At 40.7% G+C, this 15,047-nt stretch overlaps 1 pseudogene; it reads left to right on the top strand.

Moving 5' to 3' along the window:
• The first annotated feature begins 13,429 nt into the window (after window positions 1–13,429).
• Window positions 13,430–14,578, top strand: LOC100663920 (olfactory receptor 1A1-like; annotated as a pseudogene).
• The last annotated feature ends 469 nt before the right edge of the window (window positions 14,579–15,047 follow it).

Genomic DNA, 15,047 nt, shown 5'->3' with positions numbered 1-15,047 from the left:
TGAAGCCAACTTAGCAGACATGGATTGGACTGGACAATGGGTTGGAGAGAAATGCTGATGAGAAGTGAGCTACTTGCATCAAGTGGACACTTGAGACTATGTTGGCATTTCCTGTCTGGAGGGGAGATGGGAGGGGAGAGGGGGTTAGAAACTGGCAAAACAGCCACAAAAGGAGAGACTGGAAGGAGGGAGCGGGCTGACTCATCAGGGGGAGAGAAAGTGGGAGTATGTAGTAAGGTGTATATAAGTTTATATGTGAGAGACTGACTTGATTTGTAAACTTTCACTTAAAGCACAATAAAAATTATTAAAAAAAAAAAAAAAAGACATGATGAAGAGGGTAAAAAGACAAGCCAAACTAGGAAGAAATCTTGACAATACATATATAAGACAAAGAATCTCTTGGATATGTAAAAAGTTGTAAATCAACATACTTCCTGATTTCAAAACCTACTACAAAGCTATAGTAATCAAAACATGTGGTGCGGGCATAAGGATAGATATACAGAGCAAGAAATAGAATTGAGAGCCCAGAAATAAACCTATACATCTATGATCAACTGATTTTTGACAAGGATGACAAGGCTATTCAATAAGAAAAGAATAATCTCTTCAAAAAATGGTGCTGGGACAAGTGGGTATCCACATGCTAAAAAAAAAGCTTGGACCCTACCTCATCCCAATACAAAAATTAACTCAAAATAGATCAACAACCTAAATATAAGAGCTAAAACTGTAAAACTCTTGGAAGAAAACATTGAGGTAAACTTTCATGACTTCGGATTTAGCAATGAATTCTTAGATATGACATCAAAAGCATGAGTAACAAAAGAAAAAATAGATAACTGAACTTTATCAAAATTAAAAACTTCTGTGCATCAAGGGGCATTATCAAGAAAGTGAAAAGACAACCTACAGAATGGGAGAAAAAAATCTTCAAATCATACACCTGATAAGGATCTAATGTTCAAAATATATAAAGAACTTACAACTCAGTAACGAAAACACAAATTAATTTTAAAATGGGCAAAGAACCTGAATAGCTATTTCTCCAGAGAATATACACAAATGGCCAAACAAGCACATGGAAGATGCTCAACATCATCAGTCATTAGAGAAACGCAAAGTCTGGGTAAGTGCAGCCACGTAACTGAATTTGGGCTGACTGAGCCTCATGTTTCATCTTTCTTGGTCTTGACACCTTAGAATTTGCCTCTGCACATGCTCCTCAGACTCCAGCTGATACAAACTGAAAAGATCCTGTAGCTCTTTTGGGATGCAGGCTATCTCCTCAGAAGCAGGCCTTGTACAGCCCCATCTGGGCCATATTAAGGACGAACTCCTGGGGCTGGTGGGGACGAGTCAAGAGGAGAATCACCATCACCTTGTGAGACACTTGGCACAGGTGCTGTCATTGAAAGACTTTTCTTCAGGGAAAGGCTGACTTCCCCCACCAGTGGCAGTAGAGGTGTGGGCAAGGCTGCCTAAGCCAGAAAGGAAGTTTCGTGGAGATTGTGGGGTTAGGGGAGGCAATGGTTCTCAGCATTGTCTGTGAGTCCTCAACGTACCCATTCGTTGTTTCACAGTCCCACTTCTTCCCCACCAGTGTCTTTCCTAAGCATAAGAGATCTGGCAGGATAGAGCACTGAGATGGTGCTCAAATCTAAATCTTCACAGTCAGTCCTTGGACTTGGTTTTCAGTCTGCCTGCCTTCTGCATTAGTTTGCTCGCTGCTCCCTCCACCCCTGAGGCACCCTCACAAGGGCCACCATGCCAATCTTCTTCCATATGTTGCTTTAAAAAAAAAAAAAATAGCATAGCACACTTACAAAAATACCCTGGGGCGCTGGGGCAGCCAGCAAATAAACGGAAGGCACGTGTTGTTTGTGTAAAAATGATACTTCCAAGTATAAATTTTTCTTGCAACTACTTAAGCTGTTGCTAACTTTCTGATACTCTGCAAATATATTTCACAGATCACTTTTTTTTCAAAATGTCCTTAAACAAGAGGGGTTTAACTAAGGCTTAAACTAAGTCTAGAATTTCCCAAAAGACAATTGAATTGAGCCTGTCTCTCTCTCTCAATCAGATTTTTGTTCTTTGATGGGTTAGGGTTGGGAATAAGGGTCACAGATTACTTTGATAAGCTAACTAAAGCTGTAGTCAGAGTTCACAGAAGATACTTGCAAATTCTTAGCGTTAAAGCATCATTTTCTACATAGTTCTCTTGTATAACCTTTTCTGGCACTACATGTATGAAATCTTTTGTTTAACATAAACAGAGGTATTTGGACATACAAATTATTGATCAATTCCTTGCCTCAATGGGTACCCAATATATAAAACATGGAAGTAGTGATATTCTGAAAAGAACACTAAGAGAAAAATGTGATTACGAGGAAGAAAATATTCATTATTTACGTTGGAATGACATCTTATACATGTCTATAAAGGCCAGGTCCTAGAAACCGAAGCACGGTCCAAATACAGGTCAGGTAACAACGAACCAACAGGATGCAGTGACCTGAAACATAGCTAGAGGAAAACGCAATTTAACAAACTTTTTTTCAACAGTCTGATAGAATATTTTGGAGAGTTATCAACTAAATACCTAGTGTAGAAGGTAATAAAACAACAATTAACATTTACAAATTGAAAACCCTGTGGAGCACAGTTCTACTCTGAAACACATGAGGTCATCATGAGTCAGAATTGACTCGCTAGCAATTTTTTTTTTTAAACTATGTGCTAGGTTTTCTTTCCAGAACTATTCAGATATTAACTCATTTTATCCCCCTAACAACTTTGTGAAGATATTATTATTCCCATTATACAGTTAAGTTAAATAGCTGTCTAAGGTTATACAGCCAATAAGTGGCAGATCCAGGATCTGAACACATTCTGAGTCCACAGCCTTCACCGTGGTCCTCTACACAAAGGTAATCACCTCCCTAAGAAAAAAGGGGCTATATCATAGGATAATGACCATTAATCATAGCTGTTATAAAGATGACACACACATGAAGTGAACTAGATAACGTCTTGGCCATTTCCATCTCTAAGATTCTAAAAACTTAGGAGACCTATTACCCAGCATGCTAAATAAAAGAGAATATAACTCCCACGCTAACTCTCTTATGTCAGATCCTAGAACAAAGATGAACTATAATTCTTCTTCTTTGCCACTCAGCACCAGAAAGGATTCAACATGGGCCAGAAGAAAGACCAAGAGCTCAATTGTACCATAGTCCTAGTAGTCCAAAGGGATGATTCCAGGATTGTGCCGAATCACAGAGGAGAGGGACCCACATTCCAACAAAGACCCTAGAGTAGCTCACCCCAGAGCTTGGACCCTGGAGACACACTTCCTGGAAGCCCATCCTTCCTCCTGGAAAAGAACCCTGGAATAATTACTCACAGGAGACACTGTGTCCTCTCAGGGCACAGCTGGAGGAGTGTGTAAATGAACCTCAACAATTACCAAGTTTGGCCTGAACTAAGACCTAGGGGAGTTGTGTTTCAAGAGATTTTATAGCCTGGTGAATAATTCCAAATTATCTCTATGCTATGACCCATCCTGCTTCCTTGAGGAGGAAACTAGAGGACTCATCCAGAACAGCTCCAGCCCCACAGGCCTTGTCTACCACTTCTGATCTGCACTGAGGTTGGAAAATTCAAGGTTCCTATTTCCATACCATCCCAGCCTTATTTCCTCCACCTCAGGAACAGAAGACCAGGGACCTATGCCCCAGACACATTATTGGCCCTTTCTCCAGCAAGCTACAAAAAAGCAATGTTGACCAGCTGACTGTAAATTTCCCGTTTGTGAAAGAGAAATGAAAGCCATGTGGCCAGGACCCTTTCTGACAGCATTTGAACCCAGCACAGACTCCTCTGACAGGGCTGTGAATGTTGGAGAAGAGAGTCTTTATGAAATCAAGGGATAACTAGCTTATAACTGAGGACTTATTCCGTGTTAGCACTGCATTACAAGCATTCTCTCTGCTGACTTTCACAAAAATCCCAAGAGGTAAGTAGAACAAGTATGTCATTTTTATCAGATTTTTTAAAAAATGGTCAAATGAATTGCCTAAAGTCACAGAGAAAAGTGGCAGCAAAGCTAGAACTCTAATCCTGGACTGAATCTAGAACCCAAGTTCTCAAACAGAGGAGAGATGGGGATAAACACAGAGAGAAAGAACCTTCCCTTTCTCATCTCCTCCTCCTCAGAGCATCCTGCTTTCCTTCCTCCATATACAGTCTCCAACTGGCAGCCGTAATAATGAACCAAAAGACACAGAAAACAAGGCTTTAGGTTTTATCTTACAATTCTTCTCCTTGGGCTATTGGCTATGAAGTTGGGATCAGGAAGGGGTATTTCTGATTTGGTTTCTCAGACCTAAGCTGTATCTCCTGAAGTAACATTGTGAATGTGTAAGTGTGTGTGTGTGTGTGTGTGTATACACACGTTTTAAAAATCAACTTGAAATTGTCCTTGCACCAGATTGCTACTCCAAAATGTTGCCTTATTGATCAGTAATTTAATTTATATGTCCAAATACCTGCATTTACATTAAACAAAAGATTTCATATCTATATGACCAGAAAAGGCTAATACAATCCTTATCCACTGTATTAATTCTTAGTATTAAAGAATAAAGTACAGAATTCTTGCTTTATCTCAAAACCCTCTACAATATAACCCAAAACTACTCTTCCAGGCTGATTTCTTCCTACTCCCCTGCCTGTACCCTCTGCTCCTGGTAAAAATAGATGGCACTCTTTTGCCTAAATTTACACTCCATTGTCTAAACCCTGTCCTTGGGTTTTTTCTCCATGATAAGGAAATTGAACTTCATTTGTTGGGTGATGGGTAGACAGTGAGTGGTTTTAAAGGGACGGATATATTCATATTCCAATTTTTTAAATATAATTTTGGATCCAATAAGCTGATGTCTCTGTAAGGAAGCCTGACCGAAAAAGGACAGAGAAAAGAAATGGGTGGTAGCTAGAAACGGTTACAAGATTGAGGAAGATTCATTTAACGACTAACCAGTTGCCTTCAAGTCTATTCCAACTCACAGAAATCCCAGGTGTTGCGGAGTAGACCTGTGCTCCATAGGGTTTTCAGAGCTATGACCTCTTGGAAGCAGGTTGCCAGCCCTTTCTTCCAAGGAGCCTCTGGTCGGTCCAAACCACCAACGTTTTCGTAAGTAGCCAAGTACTTAACCATTTGCACCTCTCAGAAACTCCTCATTTAATGACTAAAGAGGCTATGTTTACTGTTTAATGGGAAAGAACAGGTGTTCAAGTAGCTGAAAGAACTAATGGAGCAATATTGCCAAAGAAACAGAGGGGAACAAGAATGAGAACATGTATACGGATAGGCATTTTCATTTTGAGTCTTGGGGGAAAAAAGAACAGGATGGAAGTATGTGTATGGAAATTATGTGTGGGGAGAATATTGAGGAATTATTCCCTTATGGGTTTAATTTCCTCACTGAAGAGGGAAGCGACACCCAGGCTTCCGTGAGAGTTCTGTTGTAGAGTGTTGTGGTGAGTTTTGAGGATACTGGCAAAAGATTCACATGGACTACTGAAGAGAATGGGGAGGGGGAGGTTTACTGAAGAGTGTTGAGGATCCAGATGGAATTGAACATTGTGAATTTGAGCTCTGAATTTGTGTGATTTCTCCACTATGCCTCGACTACCCAGGAATAAAAAATAAAGTCAAATAAAATAAAAACCTGTTGCCGTCGAGTTGATAGCGACCCTATAGGACAGAGTAGAACTGCCCCATAGGGTTTCCAAGGAGCAGCTGGTGAATTGGAACTGCCGGCTTTTTGGTTAGCAGCCAAACTCTTAACCACTACACAACCAAGGCTCCATACCCAGGAATTGTTGTTGTTGTTGTTAGGTGCTATGGCATTGATTCTGACTCATAATGACCCTATAGGACAGAGGAGAACTGCATCATAGGCTTTTAAAGGAGCAGCTGGTAGATTTGAACTGCTGACCTTTTGGTTAGCAGCCGAACTCTTAACCACTACACCACCAGGGCCCTATACTCAGGAACAGAGAAGTGAAAATATGGACAGATTGTCTTGGGGTTGAGGTTTCATCGAAGGGTGAATGAACACAGGTGGCAGGCAGGAAGGGATGAAAGTGCCATACCTGGGCTGACAACCTGAGTGCAATACTGGTGCGATAAAGAGGTTAAGAGACTGGAGATCACCACTGGGTCAAAGAAAAAGGCACAAAATAATGAACAGGGAGGATCAGCAGCACCTGACAATTAATAACGGTAGCAAAAGACTGTTAAAATCTATCCCCTACTTGAATCCACTATTTCCATCCTCTAACCTGAATCTTTCTCCTTTAACATTCTGCTTTCTTAGCATGATAGAAAGGCCTTGGATCTCTCTTCCCAATGTAACTAAACTCCTGCTTACCCTCAGCCTCTTTGGAAGCAACCCTCTATCTCCTACCTTCAATGATACATGGCCTTGAGCCAGCCAGCTCCATGGCCAAACTCTGAACACACTTATTACCCAATGCTGTGAAACCTTTCTTTTAAATGAAATTTGACATTGCTAAAACATCCAAAGACATAACAAATAACAACAAAAACTCATCATCTAGATTTAACAAATGGAACATCCAGTCATATTTGCTACGAAATTTTTTTTTAATGCATAGTACAGACACAGTTTCTTCTCGTCAAACATCTAATTTCCCCCCTCACCCCAGAGATAACCACTATTCTGGTGTTTAGTTATCCATATGAATTCATTTTACCTATTTTACCAGATCCATTCATAAGAAAACACTACAGTTTACTTATCCATTCCTTAACTGGTGGACCATTCTAATCTTCTATATGATGGTGCACATCTTTGTGGATGTCTTCTTGAGCACGTGTGACAGAGTTTCTCTACAGGGTAATTTCCAGGTGAAATTGCTGGGTCACAGGTGTATGAATGTCAGCTCTACTAGACGCTGCCTAATTGTCTTCCAAAGTGGAACATCTAAACTAGTTTAGCGTTCCAACAGGGGAGCATATGAGCTCCCATTTTTCCATTTGCTCCCTAACACTTGAAGCTGTCAGTTTTTGCACTTACTCCAAGAGGAAGAATATTAAATCAAATTTTGAGTCATTTTGCATTTCTCTGATTACTAATGAGGTTGAGCATTTTTTCATTTGTTTATTGGCTGTACTAGTATCCTCTTTCCTGACTTGCAGATTCAAGTCTCCTGCCCATTGTTTCCTACTGGATTTTTGCTCTTTTTTTAAGTAGTGTGTATGACTCTTGCATTTTCTGAATACTAATACTTTACTGATTATGCATGATACATCCTACGAGTCCATGATCTTTCTTTCTCTTTTTTCTATTCTGTCTTTTTTATACAAATGTTTTTCATTTTAATGTTGACAAATTTTGCAATATTTTTGCTTATGTTTTGTACACTTTGTATCTGGTTTAAGAAATCAGTCCCTACACTGATACTATAAACATATTTGCTTTTTAAAAATTTCTCCTAAAATGCTTGAGTTTTGCTTTTCACATTTAATCCTTCGGGAATTATTGTTCAATGTTATTTTTTATATATATGGGTATCCAATTGCCCAAGCCCTTTGACTAAATAGTCTGTCTTTCCTTGCGTATTTCTAAAGTAAATCATGTCATATTCTAATTTCTGGGATCTCAAATTTGTTATTGAGGTCTACTTGTCAGTCCCTACACCAGTACTAGGAGCGCTGTGGTAAAGTGGTTAAGTACTGGACAGCTAACCAAAATGTGGGTGGCTTGAACCCACCACGGGAGAAAGATGTGCCAGTTGTCTTCTGAAAGATTTACAACCTTAGAAATCGTATGGGGCAGTTTAACTCTGTCTTATAGGGTTGCTAGGAGTCACAACTAATTTGACAGCAATGGGTTTGGGTTTTTTGTTTATTTGTTTTGTTTACATCAGCACTATTCCAGAGGGCAATTCCTCTCTCCTTATTCCTCTTTCTCAAACTGACTTAGCTCTTCTAGGCTCTCCATTCCTCTACACGAATTTTAGGGTCAGTATGTTAAATCACGTGTTTAAAAAAAATCTGTTGTATTTTGACTGTGATTGCATCAAATTATTGATTGAATAGAGAATAATTGACATTCCACACTGAACCTTTGCATCCATTAACTTTGGGAATCTCTCATATATTTAGGTATTCATTTTTATCTTTCAGGAAAGTTTTGTAATTCTTTTCATACTGGTCACAGACCTCTTTTGTTAGAATTATGTCTACCCAAAACCTGTTGCCATCTAGTCTATTCCAATTTATAGGGAACCTATAGGAAAAGAAAAAAAAAATTTTTTTTTTTATAGGACCGAGTAGAACTGCCCCCATGGGGTTTCCAAGACTGTAATCTTTATGCCAGCAGACTGCCACTTCTTTCTCCTGTTGCGTGACTGTTGGTTCGAACAGGCAACATTTTGGTTAGCAGCCAAACCCTGAGTCACTTTGGCCACCAGAGCTCCTTAGAATTATGTCTAAACCATTGCCCATTGAGTTGATTCCCACTCACAGTGACCCTACAGGACAGAATAGAACTGCCCCCATAGTTTCCAAGGAGCAGCTGGTGGATTCAAATGGCCAACCTTTTGGTTAGCTGTCAATGCTTAACCACTGCACCACCAGGGCCCCTAGAATTATGTCTAGAGTCTTTAAAATCACTCTTGCTATTGTGAATGGAGGTCGCTGGGTGAAACAAATGGTTTACACTCAACTAATAATTTAAATCTTGGCAGTTTGAACCCATCCAGCAGCTGCCTGATGGACAGGCCTGGGTATCTGCTTCCAGTAAGGTGGACAGTCAAAAAAAAAAAAAAAATGAGTTACAATTCTAATCTGTAACACATGAGGAATCGACTCCATGGCAATGGGTTTGGCATTTTGGTTTTATTGTGAATGGTGGAGGGTCTCTATAAAAATTATATTCTCTGAATTATTGCTACTTAAGTATACGAAAGTATGGAAGAGTACTGGTTTCTTTGTTCTTTCCAATTCTTATATGCCAATATATTTCCTAGTGCCGTTTTCTCAGTTAGGTCAACACTTCAAGAATTTCATGCACAGGGAGCAAGTAAAGCTCCCCTATATCATGTGGATCTGCGACCACATTTCTTGCACCGAAGGGGTATTAACATGCCATATTTTGGCCCTTAGGGCCTAATTCCTGAATGATAACCCTAAGCACCCACTGTAGTATCAACTATGGCTTAGAACACTTGTTTTGAGATTTCTTTTTGTTTGTCATACGTAGGTATTCCCATTTCTTTCTTTTAGATTTGGCTATGTGGCTTTTTTTTTTTTTTCACTTTTATGATTTGAAACCCTCATGGCATAGTGGTTAAGAGCTCAGCTGCTAACCAAAAGGGTGGCAGTTCCAATCCACCAGCTGCTCCTTGGAAACCCTATGGGGGGGGGGCAGGGCAGAGATGGTGAAGTAGTCAGACACTTCCAGTGGCCCCTCTTACAGCAAAGCCCAGAAAAAAACAAGTGAATCAATTATATATATTATAAGCTAGGAACCCTGAACGTCACAGGACAAGTTAAGAAATTGGGCTGAGTAACGAGGGATGGAGAGAAGGTGCAGAAGCAGTGATGAGTTGCCAGACCTGACTAGGTGGAAACTGGTGCCCCTCAGCCCCGTTCCCTGGCACAACCGTGGAGGGGCTAGCGGTAGCATTTGGGACACAGTTACTTCAGCAAAAGAAGGCAAGAAAAGTGGAGCAGCCCGGATCCCCTGGTGTGACCATAGCAGGGCTGAGTCAGCAGCACACAGAGTCTACCCACACCCCTGGAGATGGTGAAAAAACAGCACTCTCAGCACAAGATAAGTGATTTCGTCTAACTTAATGTGTGGATCTAACAGCTCCTCCTTTTGAGAGAACTCTCGCATATGTCTGATCCCTTCTCCCTGTGCCCCAGCCAGCTTCAGTGACAGTTGATTTCCCTGGGCCTGAGATACGGCTTGCTGCACTTCCTGAGCCATTCTCCCAGCCTTGGAGAAGGAACAAATTAACAAACAGGGTAAAAATAATCTGCCAACTCCCCTAATCTGGAAACTTAGAGCAGAAGCTGCTCCTGTCCAGGCACAGGTGGTCCACAGACTTTGAATATCTTTCTCCCCTGCTATGGACCCAGGATCTTGCTGTTATATTGCAAGCGTGAATGTGCTTCAGGTCTGACTGTAACTGTTTCAGCTGTGAGGTGGAGAGGTGGGTTTTTGACATTTGATACTGCTCTGCCTATTTAAGAGGGTCCTCACCTACCCACATCGGGGACCTGATAGCTGGTGGCTCCACCCACACCACCCAGCCACACACAACAGGGGTCCAAGGATAAGCAGTGCCTTCCAGTCCTTATAGTTAGAAGCATTGGGTGCCTGTGGTATGAATGTAGAGCCTACCCACCACTGTGCTCTAGAGAACAGGGATGCACCTTCTTCACAGACACTCGGGGGAATGTTGTCAGCCCCCTTCCTTCCTCAGAGTGTGACCTTCTTCTGAAACCAGAAACCTGTGCATACACCAATCCTCACTGCTCTCTAAGATCGTAGGTGAGAGCCTGCACCGCACACTGCATGACCGACTACCTGGACAGCTGAGCTGAACTTATACAAGAATAGTGAATAGATTCCTAGGCTCATATACCTGATAACAGCTCTAGGCATCTGGTGATAGGACAAGAGTGCTTCCAAGGCTCCAATAATCAAGTTAGCTCACTCTAGTAGCCTTTTCAGGTATATCAAAACAACAAAGCAAGAAGCTAGGACACAGTGAACAAACATAAAATAAATTAATGCAATAACTTACATGGCTGGGAGACAAAAGTTGATATCAAATCACATAAAGAAGCAGACCGTGATTGCTTCAACAAACTTCAAAATAAAGAATCAAGGAATCCTCTGGATGAAGAGGTCTTTCTGGAATTACCAGATGTAGAATACAAAAGATTAATAAAGAGAACTCTTCAAGACATCAGGAAGGAGATTAGGAAAAATGCAGAACAAGCCCAGGACTACCCAGATAAAGCAGTAGAGGAAATTAAGAAGGTTATTCAAGAACACAGTGAAAAATTTAACAAGGTGCAATCAGAAATTCAGTTTAACAATAAAATTTCAGAGTTGGACAACTCAGTAGAAAGCCAGGGGAGCAGAATTGAGGAGATGGAAGTCAGAATTAACAAAACTGAGGATAAAACACTTGGAAACAATATATTCTATGAAAAATCAGATAAAAGAATTTCAAGAAATGAAGAAAGCCTAAGAATCACATGGGACTCTATCAAGAGAAATAACCGACGATTGATTGGAGTACCAGAACAGGAGTGATAACAGAAAATACAGAAAGAACTGTTCAAGATTTGTTGGCAGAAAACCTCCCTGATATCGTGAAAGAGGAGAAGATATCTCTTCAAGATGCTCATGAAAGCCCATACAAGGTAGATCCCAAAAGAAAGTGACCAAGAAGCCCTATGGGGCAGTTCTACTCTGCCCTCTAAGGTTGTTATGAGTTGGAATCGACTCAACAGCAAGAGGTTTTCATTTGTTTTTATAATCTGTCTAGAAATTGTATGTGTTTTAATAAGAATGAGACCTACTAACATCAGCTTAGACTGCCATGTTTCCAAGAGCTCCATCTCTGAAATCTTACACTGCCATACCATATGCATAACCATACTCCCTGAGCTCTGCAGCTTTATTCATCCCTTCTAAACCTGAGATATTCTAATTCTGTGTAAAGATGGAGAAAGGCATTTCAGGAGAAGAAACTAAATTCCTTTAGAAGCAGAGGTGAGAAAGCACATCATATTTTTGAGAAAAATAGTTAGACTTGCATCCCCTGTGTCTAGAATATAGTTCATATGTACTGTAGCAGATGCTGAGAATTAGTGACTAACTGTAGATTGAATTCATTATTGAGTAGAGCTCTATCTAGAAAAACTAGTGAATTACTTAGGATAGCGTAGACTACGGTAACAAATACATCACAGTTCCAGTGAGTATTTCTAGTAGTAGATGGCCCTCCTGGAGGTGGAGAAGAAACAGGGGTCATCACACCAAGTGACTCCACCATTCCATTAAATGTCTATCCATTTGCATTCACCTGGCAAAGGGGGAAAGAGAGTGTGGAAGAAGCCCAGAACAAGAACACATAAATGGTCTGGCTAGAACTCAGTCACATGATGACATTTCACTACACGGGGGGCTTGCAAATGTAATCTTGCTGAGTGTCCAGGAAAAAAGAGAATAACAGTGATTTGGGTGAGCAACCGTTAATCTCTGCCACAACCCCTATGGTCTCAGAATGCAAGATAGATCAAAGAGGTGGGAACCTATAGTCAAGCAGTTAAGGGAACAATACAATATTTCACAAAGAAAATGATGATGGTCTAAGCTAAAGCACTGAGACTATAATAGGAAAGTGGAGGTATGTAAGAATTATTTTAAGTGAAGAATCAACAAGATTAGATGTAGAGGTGAGGGGGAAAGTGAGTGAATGTGCCTGTGAGTACCTCACATGTGTGGAAATTGTAGAATAAACCTGGACTCAACTCAAGAAATATTGAGCACAGAATTATTTGCTTCAGCAATGAAAAATACTCCACAAGAATCTGTCTAGAGGATATAAAAACAAAAAAGATGTGGTTTTCCTCCTCAAAAAACCTTACAATTCTCCTTAGGACATATGTTCAGACTATGGAGTTTGGTCAGACATGTTGGTGGGATGATTGAACATGGAAATATGGGAAAGAGAGATCAACTCTACAGATAGAGCCTTCAGAGTCATTGACAAAATGGAAGTAGAAGCCATGGTGGAGCTGGATGAATCACCAAAAGAAGTAATGAAAAAAGAGAGAAGATCAGGAAGAAAAGTCTTGTCATTACATATAGTTAAGGGCTTGGAAAAGAGATAAAACCTATCAAATGAGATGGTAAAACTCTACTTTGAAAATGAGACATATAGAACTGTGGAGAATTCACTGGGCTGATTTTGCTCCTTGTGATTTATAATTGGCCAATACCAATACAGATATGTGTAACCTCCTGGGCTCTGGCTCACTCTGAGTTTGGTCAGTGGACCAATTCCTAATTGTCCAGGGTAGACCTTCTACTGATATATCCATTACACTGGCGTATGTTGTCTTAGATTCCAAAATGCTTTCATTTCATTATCATGTGTAATAAAATTAATGTGTAATTCTGGCTTCTCCATTAAGTTGTAAAGTCCATGAGGGCAGAGACTATGCCTCAATTCACCTTCTTTTCTCCAACACAGTGCTTGGCACAGATTTCATTCTTAATAATTCTGTGTCCAACAAATGGATAAATGAACTGTATTGTTCTCGGATTTGCTATTTTCCATGAGGCCTAAGAGAGTATTTGGCAAATGGAGTGTCCAGGGGTGACTGGCAATTTGTCCCATTGACCAACAGGGACTTCTGTCCCCCAAAATATTGGCTATCTCAGGATTTAGTAAACCTAGGTAGAGCCGGAGCTGAACTTCACAGTCAAAGGTGGTGAATAAGGATGATCATTATACACAGTAAATTCGTTAGTAATCTGGAATCTCTCTCTTTCATACTGAAGGAGCCATGAAGGAAGGAAACCAGTCCTCTATCCTGGGTTTCATTCTCCTGGGAATTACCGGTCAGCAACAGCAGGAAGATATATTCTTCATTCTCTTCCTGTTTATTTACCCCAGCGCACTGATTGGAAATCTGCTCATCATCTTGGCCATTCATTCCGACATTCACCTTCACAATCCAATGTACTTTTTCCTTGCCAATCTCTCCTTTGTTGACATCCTCCTCTCATCTGTAACTGTCCCTAAGATGCTAGCAAACCATCTCTTGTGCAGCAAAACCATTTCCTTTGAAGAATGTGTAACACAGATGCATTTCATGATTGCCTTTGGCACAACAGATAGCTATATCTTGGCTGTGATGGCATATGATTGTGCCATAGCCATCAGGCGCCCTCTTCATTACACAGCAATTATCAGCCCAAGGTCCTGTGTCTTGTTTGTCGTTGGGTCTTAGGTGGCTGGAAATGCTAATGCCCTCTCCGACACTCTGCTTACAGCTAGTCTGTCCTTCTGTGGGAACCGGGAAGTGGCCAACTTCTACTGCGACATTACCCCTTTGCTCAAATTGTCCTGTTCTGATATCCACTTTAATACAAAAATGATGTACCTAGGGGTTGGTGTTTTCTGTGTGCCATTAATATGCATCGTTATCTCCTATATTCAGGTCTTTTCTACTGTCCTACGGGTTCCATCCACCAAGGGTGTGCTCAAAGCTTTCTCTACCTGTGGCTCCCACCTCACAGTTGTTTCTTTGTATTATGGGACAGTCATGGGAATGTATTTCCGTCCTCTGACCAGTTACAGCCTGAAGGATGCAGTGATAACTGTGATGTACACAGCAGTGACCCCAATGTTAAATCCTTTCATCTATAGTCTGAGAAACCGGGACATGAAAGCTGCCTTGGGGAAACTCTTCAGCAAGAGAATTTCCTCATAACCAACTTGAGGTCATACACTGGGAAGGGCAGTCACCATTAAGCACGCACATAAGAGTCCAGCCCCAATGTCTTCCCCCCACCAAGAAACCTTCATTGATCTTTGCAGCCAAAGCATTCCTCTTCTCAAAAACCTTGTAATACTTTGGTGAGACAACTTACTGACACTGTACACATTGTTGCTCCTTTTGCCAGAGTGGCAGTACACAAATATTGAGTTCATGCCCCAGTTATGCTACTGAATAGCAGAAAAAGTTGAGAAAGTATGAACCTAGGCTCCCACATCTACTTATTAGGAATAATATATCTGTATTGCTTCCAAAACAGGGTTTAGAAGATCACATAATCTCATGCTTTGAGGGATATAAATCACTATTGAAATGTCAATTTTTATCACACTACTATGTTTAATCACCCCTACTGTGCTCATACAGGCCTCTGTTGGGACAGTGGTTAAAAAGCTGGGCTGCT

This window comes from Loxodonta africana, chromosome 18 (assembly GCF_030014295.1).
Source record: "Loxodonta africana isolate mLoxAfr1 chromosome 18, mLoxAfr1.hap2, whole genome shotgun sequence".
Classification (NCBI taxonomy): domain Eukaryota; kingdom Metazoa; phylum Chordata; class Mammalia; order Proboscidea; family Elephantidae; genus Loxodonta; species Loxodonta africana.
The sequence above is the reverse complement of the archived record's forward strand: the minus strand, read 5'-3'. Positions and strand labels throughout refer to the sequence as shown.